The sequence below is a fragment of the Vulpes lagopus genome, chromosome 4 (genome assembly GCF_018345385.1).
Source record: "Vulpes lagopus strain Blue_001 chromosome 4, ASM1834538v1, whole genome shotgun sequence".
Lineage (NCBI taxonomy): Eukaryota > Metazoa > Chordata > Mammalia > Carnivora > Canidae > Vulpes > Vulpes lagopus.
Window position 1 is genome coordinate 23,459,550 of NC_054827.1, and position 7,657 is coordinate 23,467,206.

Genomic DNA, 7,657 nt, shown 5'->3' on the forward strand with positions numbered 1-7,657 from the left:
GCTCTGAGGCTGATGCTGTCTAAACACTCAACAGGGCTAAGCAGGTGGAATGAGCCAGGAGCCCATTCCAGCATCTTCGTGGGGAGTGCTCTCTTTCCAGTGTCACAGAGACAGAGGTGCTTGTTCACGGAGCACCAGGAATAAATTTGTCTCCTTTCCCTCCAAAGTTCACCAGGAAGCCACTGCATGGTGAAGCTAACCGAGCACTCTGAAATCAAGTCAAGTGTTTGCCTTCGGCAGCCATCGGTAGGATCTTATGCATCCCTGCCCTTAAGAGGACTGTGGGTTGGGTTCTTCTTCTCCCTGAAACACACCCAAGTAGTAGGTTCATGGCTCACCAAGTTCCCCAGAAGAGGTCACTAAGCCTCAACAAGCAGAGGAGGAGAGCATGGATTCTTCTTCCTTCCCACAGCCTTGAGCCACAGACAGCTTGAGGCTCTGCTGCTAAATTTTGGAAGGGGGGGTGGGGGGAATGGAGGAAGGTCACTGGTATTCAGAGAGCAAGTGTCCACATCCCTGCCCCAAGGTAGGGAGTTGGTCCTTCCTCAGAATGCTGTTGGCTTCCTGACCACAGGCAAAGAGAGGCTCCCCCTTTACTGCAGGCAAAGGCTCTGGAGCCCCCTTCATGGGATGGGGAAAGAAAGCTTAAAACCCCCATACTGTGTGGGCCTTTCAGGTTCCTGCATCTCCTTATAAGGCTGAGCTATCTGTAGGGGTGGGTGTCCAACCACTTCCTCAAGGCTACCACAGATTCACAAAGAAGCAGTCTGGGTTGGCCACAGTTCATTTCCTCCCCAGCCGGCACGGAGAGCGCAAACTTGTCATATTTGCTTGCTGCCAGAGGTCCCCATCCTTTGTCGCACGTGGCCCACAACAGCCCTGGGACTTTTGAGTGGGCTCCGGGTTACAGAGCTGTGGGAAGCTTCCCTGCAGAACCCTCACCAGCTTGTGTACACTCTCAGCGCTCCCGTGCCCAGCTCTGAAATTCTCTGACGTGGGCACAACTCTCGGTACGACTGACTGCTCAGAGGTGCAAAGGTTTTTAGGGGAAGTCTTTGAATAAGACAACAGAATGAAGCGCTAGCCTTCCACCATCATTGACTCCCTGCATCCTGTTAAAACTGGTTTCTCAGTCACAGCAAACAGAATTTGCCATCATGTCAAGCCAGAAAAGATTCATTTCCAGTTCTGTCTAGAGAGCTCTAGGCCTGGAATTATCTCCTATTTGTTTTCCGTGAAAGATGGTGAAAAACTCAAGTGGCGCTCACAGAGAGCAGCGCCGGCGCTTCGCTTACCAGTGCCAACTCTCCACAGCCTGGGAATGGTACCTTCCTGCCCACATTCCTTACCTCGGAGGGGAGGCAGCCCTCAGATTTATGCAAATTCCCCCATTTCAGTGGGAGGCAGCAGGGTAAGATTAGACAAAGATCCTGGCATTCTTTATGATCCAAGTCCTGATAAAATATCTTTGCCTCTGCAAACTTCTGCACTAGATTTGTGGCCACAATCTGCAAGACTGAAGTTGTCAGACACACTCCCATCCCATTTCAAAAACGATCTGAAGACTGGTGGACAGGTCCGTAAAATTAAATCTTTTTGCCTCAAGATTCCCCCTCACACTTGCGTCAAAGGTTGTTCATGCCTTGCCCAGAAGTGACCGAATTCCAGAAAATACTCATCCAATAAATATATACGCATATTAATTTAATTGTTTTATATATAAATATGCATTGTACACACAATATGTAATACAGAAATTAATACATATAAAAATCAAAGTAATGCAACACTGGAAAAGAAAAGTATGTATGGGAAGTGTCTGGATTTCAATACTCCACTGGCAGGGGTTGCCCAGGGGAAAGGACAAAGTGACAGCCTTAACACCCCCCCCCCCCGACACTCTCCTCCTCCTCCTCCTCACACACACAGACGATGTCATGATATTCGCCCAACTTTTTATTTTTTCCTTCTCCAATGCTGTGCAATCCAATCTCAGCGGTAGGAATGTGTTTCCAAGGGTGAGACCTACTACAGTCTAAGGAGCAGGGAGGGTAGCCGAATTCCACGGATCCCAGGATAGCAAAGCAGAAGCAGAATTTCCCAGGGCTTCCTGTCACATCTCCCTCTCCAAAAAGGGAAAAGCTTGCTGCCACAGCCCGGGCCAGGGATCCAGGGGGTCCGTGCAACCCGACTCCGCCCTGGTCCCATTGCAAAACTCCCGGCCCCTAAGTGCTTAGGGCTTTCCCATCCGGCTCTGCAAAGCCATGCCTCCGCGGCTGAGATCTACCTGGGGAAAATAAACACGGTGAGCCGGCGCTGCCTCCATTCCCATCTACAGGACCTGCGAGTGGAGGGTGCAGGGGCTCTATTTTCCCAGCGTGTGTGTGTGTCCGGCTGGGGACGCAAGCAGCACCGGCAGAGGCGAAGAACGCGCCCCCAGGCCGCCCTCCAGGGGGCTCAGCGCGGGCTCTCAGCGGGGCACCCCGGGGCCGGTCCGAGCAGCCCCGGCGCCCGCCGCCTGCCCCGCGGCTCCCGACGGTCCTCCGGCCGCGGCAGCGCAGCCTTCCCCGGGAGCGACTCGCGGCGCAGCCGGACCCGCGGGACCGGCTGGACCCGCCGCGCCCCCTCCCCGACCGCGAGGCGTAAAGTTTCCCCGTCCTCAGCAGCGCGACCCCGAGGGAATCGAAGCCCCCCGGGCGCCCGCGGGCTCCGCGCTGAGCGCCTCCACCCCCGGGCCCGCGCCGGGGCGCACGCGGTCCGGACGCTCCACCCCGCGGGCGGGCGCTGTCACCCGGGGGCGCCGCCAGGGGCTCGCCCTCCCCGCGCCCGCCGCGCTCGCCTCGCCCGGGCTCCCCTCTGCGGCCACGTCTGCCAGACAAAAAGACACGCGATCCGGCGGCAGCGCGGCGGGCTCACCTCGGGGCCGCGCTCCCCCGGCCTCGCCGTCGGTCGCCGAGCCGCCAGCCGCCCCGCCGGGCGCCCCGGAGCATTGTCTGCAGACGGAGCGCGCGGTGCGTGCCCGGCCGCGGGCGGGCGTCCTCTGCCGGGCCCGGAGGCAGGGAGGCCGGCCGGCAGCTGCGAGCGCGCTCCGCCCCCTCCGCCTCCGGTTACGCCGCCGCCCCGCGCCCGCCCCCGCCCGGCCCGCGCCCGCCGCACCTCCGCAGCGCCCGCCGCCGCCCCGCGCCCGCGCCCGCCCCCGGCTGCCCCGCCCGCCCCGCTCCGGCCGCCAGGCCCCGCCCCCGGCCCCGCCCCCGGCCCCGCCCCGGCCAGGCCCCGCCCCCGGCCCCGCCCCCGCCCCCGCCCCCGCCCCGGCCCGCGCGGGCCGCCCTCCCGCCCCCACCCGGTCCCCAGGGCCGTCAGAGCGGTCCTGCCTCCCTCCGCCCCCGCGCCTCGGCGACACCCGGGCGGGGGAATCCCGACCCTCGGCCCCGGGACGGAGCCTCAGGCAGATTCCTTAAGCCCCGCGAACTTCACTTTTCTGTTTGTGGGATGAAGGGCTGGACGGGAGGGAGCAGCAACTCGGGGCTTCGTGGGCGCCGGGATACGGACACCTGCGTCTGCAGTGTCCGGGCTCCACCGAGACACCCCGAACTCCACCTCGGTCCCGGGGCTGGAGGAATCTTGGAACGGGAGGACAGCCCCCCGCGGACTCTGCCCCCCCCACCCCCCCCCCGGCCTGGGACGGTCCGCGCGCCCTGACCGGGGCGGCTCCCCGGGGTCACCACCTGCAGCCTGACACGCAGTAGGAAGGAGAGCCCAGGAAGACCCCCGGGGCCCTCTCTCTGCCCCTCCGGCTCCCCGGACAGGTCGTGTATTGTAACCCCACGGAGGTCCCCTGGCCTTCATGCTCAGGGATGAGCCTGCGGGCCTCCACCCCGCTAGACCAGGAACACCGGGTCCCCCCTGGAGATTCTTGTGCTTTCCCTGAGACCCGGCAGTGACCGCTGAACTGAGACGGTGAGGAGGCAGGTGGAGGGGAGACAGGGAGAAGACCTGCTTTTGAGGTTTGCCGTGGGTGGGAGAAAAGGAGGAAGGTAAAGGGATAGGAGGAACGCTTCCTCCTGCCCCGATGTCCGGAGTTCTCCTTAGTATAATCGAATGGAGGGGAGACAGTATAGAGGGATGGAAGGGGAACTAATATTGGTTAAGCACCTAGGCTGCACCAAGCCACCCCATGAGAGGGAAGGAATCCCCATTTTATAGGGAAGAAGAAACCCGACGCTCAGGGGACCACATAATTTGCCGGGGGCCCATCAGCGCCCCAGCGCTAGCGCTGGGATGGGAAGCCACAGCTGTGCGGGGCCACTGAGGGACACTTCCACCTCTGCGTGTGCCCTCTCCACCTAGAGGCAGTCCAGCCCTATATTTCTTTCTTCTCAATGTGAGAGGAAACCACGTGAAGAAATATGGAGGGAAAACTCTGGTCGGCCTCCCTGAGCCTCAAAACCAAAGTGACAGGCCTTTCTTTACTAAGACCCAGCAGGGAGGGGGATGCTGATGAGCAGATAGGTATGAAGTGGTCAGCGCTGGAGAAAGACAAAAATGACATAAGAACGTGCATGCGATTCAGTCACAGTGGGAGATGGCCCGGGGTTCGAGAAGTTCCTGGTTCCCATGACTCGGGCTAGACGTGTCAGTCCTTCCTCTGTAAGGGCTGGGTGCCGACACCCACCTCACAGGATGGAGCATACAGAAGCCATCCACTTTCCCACTTGATTTTCCTTTCTTTGCGTAATTTATCCGTGATACATAAACAGGCTGAAGAACGTAATTATAGGAAGCAAAGGCACCAGTGTGACAAGATTGGCAGTTTGGTGGCATGGGACAGCAATTGAAGGGTTAATTTAGTCTTTCTGCAAAATAAACTGTGTTCCCAAGTGTTTTGCTGCGCTCACACAAAATAAATGCATTATACTGTAGCTGCTGACATACAACGTGCATCTTTTTATGCCAGCGACATGGCCTTAAAGATGGCTTCATCTTGCCTAATGAAAAGAATCAAAAAATACTTCAAAAGACCCACTTAGAGCCACATAAAATACCCATTCTCTTAGGCGGTGCTCCACCAGTGACTGTTAAGCATGTTATCTCCTCAGTAAAGCTGCACTAAGCTCATGCATTTTAATAAACAATTCTTGCTCGAACTTCCAAACTGCATCCTGCAATGCAGTGCCATTTGTGTGTGCACAGCATTCTGCTTCTAGCTACTTATCAGTCCATTTCATGACACTTTTAACTGCAGGGCTTGGGTTCCCTGATAGAGATCAGACCTCTACGAAGGACAGCGATTCCCTTCGGGGTTTAGTCTCTAAGCACCAGTCTGTATAAGAGAGCCGTTAAATTGGGGGAAATTAGGACAAAGACCGGGACGGGTAGTGCTTTGGGGTAGGTAAGCTAGAGTCATCTGAAATTAGAAAGGCAAAAAGGCAGAATGAGGAAGAGTACACATTAAAATATACTGAGAAGATGTGAACTGGGGTGTTTGAGGGGTTAGACGGTGGGAAGATTGGACCAAAGTAATCCCACAGAGAGGTGTCTCTCCCCTTAAAGGGAGAAAGGCATTCAGTTCTAGTCAACAAACGTTTATTGAGCTCTTTCTACTTAGGAAGTGCTGGATGAGGTCCCATGGGGACGATATAAGGTCTGTGAGTGGGAGATAATGCCGGGGCAGTGGGGGCTCAAAGAAGGAAAAGAATAAACACAAAAAGTGGCTAGGGGCTTAGGAGGATGAGAAGGATTTCAATGTGTGGACAGTGGAAACTTTCCAGACTGAGAGAATGGTATCCACAAGGGAATGGTCATGGGAGAGGGGGGAGACTTTGCAGAGATTTCCCGTCCAGTCTGGCTGGAGCGCGGTTATAGAAGATGAGGCTGGCACTGTGGTGTGGGACTGGCAGGAAGGGCCTGGCTGCCCAGGGAGCCAACGGGCCAGCATGGACTTTTCTGAGCCAGAATGACGTCATCCAAGTTAGCTTTGCATTAGCCCTACGTGGATCTTCTATCCCAGATAGATTAGGAAGTGGAAGAAGAGGTGGGAGACAGGAGACTAGCTTGGAGTTTCCATCTCTGGTCCAGATGGGAGGCAAAGCCTCCCCAGGGGCTTTGATGAAGGAGGCAGCAGTGGGAATGGAAGGCAGGGATGTGCGATGGATGGTTTTGAAAGATGTGAACAGGGACATCTGGAGACTAGGGACTTATTAATTCACTGAGGGTAATAAGATACTTACAAATAATAGCCTACATTGTGGAGCATTCACTCTCAAGCCCTGTGTGCCAGAGGGTTTGCATGCCTTCTCTCACATAAACCTCACCGAAATGCCCAGGTAGGTGCTGCCATGAGGCAGAGGAAGGAAGCAAAGATACGCACCAGCATTTGAGCCTCCAGGGACCGGTAGTCTAATGGTACCACTAGTACAAGTAGGGAAATCAGGGCATTTAATTTGTGGTCTCTGGAGTCTGGTGTGTATGGTAGTCAACTGGTGAAGGAAGTTATCCTGACAGCTGTGGTATGTGGAGCTATAGGAAAAAAAAAAAAAAAGAAGGAGGTTGGAGAAGAGATGAGATGAAGAGGTCGAGGGTTGGCCAACACAGCAATCTAGAAGAGGCCGTGGAGACAAGGAGAATGGAGCCTCTCTTTGAGACCTTCTTTAACCCGGAGTGGTGTAAAGAGGGAGAATAACCAGGGAGGAGGTGATAGGAAGGGAATCCCGGTGGCAGTTAATTGAGTGAGGTGGAGAGTGTCTGAGACCAGCTTAAACTCTTAGTTACTCTCTTTAGAACAGCAAGAATTTCCAGTGGACCCCATGGAAGAAGGAAATCAGGGGAGAGGAAAATGAGATGGGAAACACGGTCAGGGCTGTCATTTGGGAAAAGGGCATTTAACAGGGGAAGGTGGATGGGCCACAGATAAAGTAGGATGGAATCCTGGGAAGCCATGGGCAGGTACCCAAAACCACCATGAAGAGGATGGGGCAGGGAAGAAGGGAAGGAAGAGGGTCTTCTGAAAATTTGCCGTGGCGAGCTCATCTGAGTTCTGTGCTGCGGGAATCTGGTAGTGTCAGCGAGCCAGCCAGAGGTCGGTCTAGTGAGCACACACAGCCCTACTCCCCGCCTTATTTCTCCCCAAGTGATAATCAGCTCTTTGGGTTGCCAACCCAACTTATGTCTTTCTCCTCTGAGCTGTGGAAATCTAAGTAACCTTATCGGTTAACCCCTGTCCTGTGATTATGGCACCACATCCTGGGAGCCCATCTTTTAAAAAAACCTTTTTTCAACCTCCCATCCTCCCCCCAGCTTTAGTCCCAGGCAATTCTCCACAGGATAAAACATTCACAATAATTTACAGTATCATATTCCAAGCACTGAATAGATTTTTCCCCCCAAACTGAAAGCTATTATTTAAATAACTGCTGGATGTCAGAATCTCAAACCGCATGGGACTAAGAGCCAAGGGTTCAAGATTGTTATGATCTTCCTTTGTGCCCAAGTGCCACAGAGCTCAGATGTCAAGTGTTGAAGAAGGAAAACACTTTCTTTTTTCCCTTTTATAGCATAAACACAGTTGGATGTGCATTCGGTGATGGATATCTTATTGCAAACCTCATTTTTATCAAAATACTACTGTGATAGGTTGAATTATGTTCTCTCACACCCCCTC

The 7,657-nt window shown here is 55.1% G+C and overlaps 1 protein-coding gene across 2 annotated transcripts in view; it reads right to left on the reverse strand.

Moving 5' to 3' along the window:
- PRAG1 (PEAK1 related, kinase-activating pseudokinase 1) overlaps positions 1 to 3,145 on the reverse strand; it is a 49,256-nt gene extending 46,111 nt beyond the window's left edge. For both annotated transcript variants that reach the window (XM_041752839.1, XM_041752838.1), the window contains exon 1: positions 2,917 to 3,145. The gene's annotated coding sequence lies outside the window, so the exon portion shown is untranslated. The remainder of the gene's footprint in view (positions 1 to 2,916) is intronic.
- Between the last annotated feature and the right edge of the window lie 4,512 nt (positions 3,146 to 7,657).